The 3,142-nt window shown below is 47.6% G+C and overlaps 2 pseudogenes; both read right to left on the bottom strand.

The window, feature by feature from the left end:
* Positions 1-305: 305 nt before the first annotated feature.
* On the bottom strand, positions 306-416 carry LOC119781785 (annotated as a pseudogene).
* Positions 417-2,625: 2,209 nt separating this feature from the next.
* On the bottom strand, positions 2,626-2,799 carry LOC119781784 (annotated as a pseudogene).
* Positions 2,800-3,142: the final 343 nt, after the last annotated feature.

Raw genomic sequence — 3,142 nt, 5'->3', positions numbered from 1 at the left:
CACAGTTAAAATCCCCCCCAATGATTAACGGTGTTCTTCCTAACATGTGGGGCTGCAGTTCCTCTAAAAAGTCGTACCTGTCGTGTTTGTCATTAAAACCATAAATGTTTAAGAGGTTAAAAGCCTGTCCGTTAAAAGTCAGATTTGCTAAAAGTGCTCGTCCCTCTCTCACCACGGTGCTCCCCTCAACTAAAATATGTGGGTTGTTTATTAAAATGGCCACGCCGTCATTTTTGTTTTCATTGGAGCCGCTCCATATGGACGGTCGTGGCCACAACTCCTGCCACCGGGTGTAACTTTTTAAAAATGGGAGGGCACATTCTTGTAGTAAAAACAAGTCTGACTGTACAGAACTTAAAAAGAACTGATAAGAACAGATACTACACTTGATCTTAGCCAAAAGGCCGAGAAGCGATAAGTGAGAAAAGGGGGAAGAAGAACTTGCCGCTCTGCCTGACCTCACTTTAACTAATGGTTCACAATCTTTGATTACTCGGCTGGGGTGGTGGTGGGGATTCTGGCTCACATGGCATACGTTAACGTCACATTCAATCTAAACCTAATGTTCCCCCACATTCCCCACTCGGGCGCATGGCAAGGCCGGGTCAATCTAAGCTCTCCTATCTCAGGCTTTGAGGCACTTAGTGACATGCCTTCTTCAGCACCCGCATCCTTGTGAAAGCCTTGACAAAATGCTTCGAATGCATACACAGGGCTAGTCTTTAAGCGCACCGAAAATGACCCCACAATTCAATTGTCACAACGTGTCCTTAATGGCTTGCTGGCGTTTTGGGAAACTTGTTGCATATGTGGGAACCTGAAAATGTCCAGCCATCAGATTCTCAACCCAAAGCCTGTTCTGGCTCATTGGTGACCATGTGAAAATGGTTTGTTCAGATTTTGGTCCCAATCGGTCCATGTTAAGTTGCGTAAACTGAGTGAATTGGATGCCATGTCCCTAAATTTTAGGCAAAAAATTGATGGCCCATAAATCTGCATCCTGAGCTCAAAGAGACCCCCTTTTTAAGCCCTAGGCAGGTAGCGGGGTCTATTTTGAACATGCTGCGTCTTTATGGGCCAACCAAGTGGCTTCCCGTCCCCTACTCCACAAAAATGATGGTTCTTCCGGCAAACAGCAGATTTTGGACTTGATTTTAACAGGGATGCTCCTGCAGAAGGCCTGCACACTCTGTGTGGAGCCCCAGCACCCTGGCGCCTTTTTCTAGACCTTCAGGGGCGAGTGGATTCCCCACTGCTCTGCCCAGCAGAGAGCCTCATTATCGGCACAGCCGCTCCCCCTCTCTGCATGATCGACCACATCCGGGGTGACAACCTCCAACTCTCCTCCGGGCCAACAACCACCACTAGACCTCCTCCGGGAACCTGCACCTCCAGGAGGTCCTGTGGGCCCAGTCTTAAGCACCCCCCCACGGCCTAAACCAAGCAGTACACACCTGCAGGCTGTCTGGGCGCCTAGTATGGCAGCATGACTTAAAAAAATTTGAGCGCTCTCGGATCCCTGACATGGAACCTGCACCTCCAGGAGGTCCTGCGGGCCCACTCTTAAACACCCCCCCACGGACTAAACCATGCAGTACACGCCTGCAGGCTGTCTGGGCCCCTGGTATGGCAGCATGACTTCGAAAATTTGAGGGCTCTGTGATCCCTGATGTGGAACCTTGATGAGGCCAAAAAGCTTACAGCACCAGGTATTTCAAGGTGGTCTCCCATCCAAGTACCAAAGGATTCCCCACTGGTCTTCCGAGCAGAGAGCCTCATCATCGGCCCCACTGCTCCCCCTCTCTGCAAGATCCACTATATCCGGTCTGACAACCTCCAACTCTCCTCCCCAGAAAAACACACTTCCCTCCGGGTCAACAACCACCACTTGACCTCCTCCAGGAACCTGCACCTCCGGGAGGTCCTGTGGGCCCACTCTTAAACACCAACCCACGGACCAAACCACGCAGTACATGCCTTTAGGCTGTCTGGGCCCCTGGTATGGCAGCATGACTTCGAAAAGTTGAGGGCTCTCGGATCCCTGATATAGAACCTGCACCTCCAGGAGGTCCCTTGGGAACACTCTTAAGCACCCCTCCCCCATGGACAAAACCAAGTAGTACACGCCTGCAGGCTTTCTGGGCCCCTGGTATGGCAGCATGACTTTGAAAATTTGCGGAGTCTCGGATCCCTGATTTGGAACCTTGATGGGGCCAAAAAGCTTACAGCACCAGGTATTCCCAGGCGGTCTCCCATCCAAGTACTGACCAGGCCCGAGTATGGCCGTAAGCCACCAGAGCTCAAATAACCCGCCTGTTTATACAGGATACAGTAGCAATGTGTTTCCGATGTGACCGTTTTGCTGTGAGCTGACACCACATGCCTACCTATGCTTCCCTTTGATCGGGTCTTGATAAAACTTGCAGAAAAGATACTCTCCAGTTCATATAATTGAATGAGGTATCGTTGTGTCCCGAACCAACTGTTGAGTTTACCATTATGGTAATGATTGAAGGACTAAAGTTTTTATGGGGTCCTCAGGGACCACAACACATCACATTGACTTGAGAAACACTAATAAAACCTGATTCTCACAGTGACCTGGAGCTGCCTTTTTACATAAACGTGAAGTGCACCAATCCTAGAAGTGCTGCAATACTAGGCTGATGCGTAGAGTGGACAGAGCAAGCCCTTGTTCCATCTCCCTATTCCAAAAAGCAATTTAATATATGGTCCCCGGATAGGGGACATATCAGATATTAAACTGATAAGAACAGATTTTTTTTTCTTGAAAACTTTTATTGTTACATTTCCACAGTATTCTTTTTACAGTTTACATGTTATTTAATCCATTCTTAAAACATACTGCATGTGTACAGATAAAAAAAACCGTAAAAGCCATCTCACAAAAATTTAAAACAGCTAAAACGGATATAAATCAACACACTATACAATATGCAAAAATGATCAAACAACGATGTATATAAAAAATAATAATAAAATGAGGAAGGGAGTGCAGTCTCTAAAACCAGCTTTTCCATTTTTGTTGTGTCCAAGAGCGGGCTGTGTCCTTATCAATAAAATGAACACTTGTCCACTCTTTAGAACAGTAGATCTCTCAGGACCTCTGTCTGGTGCTCAG

This window comes from Cyprinodon tularosa, unplaced genomic scaffold (assembly GCF_016077235.1).
Source record: "Cyprinodon tularosa strain WSP-4 unplaced genomic scaffold, ASM1607723v1 ctg1812, whole genome shotgun sequence".
Classification (NCBI taxonomy): Eukaryota; Metazoa; Chordata; class Actinopteri; order Cyprinodontiformes; family Cyprinodontidae; genus Cyprinodon; species Cyprinodon tularosa.
This window is presented reverse-complemented; position numbering and strand designations above follow the sequence as displayed.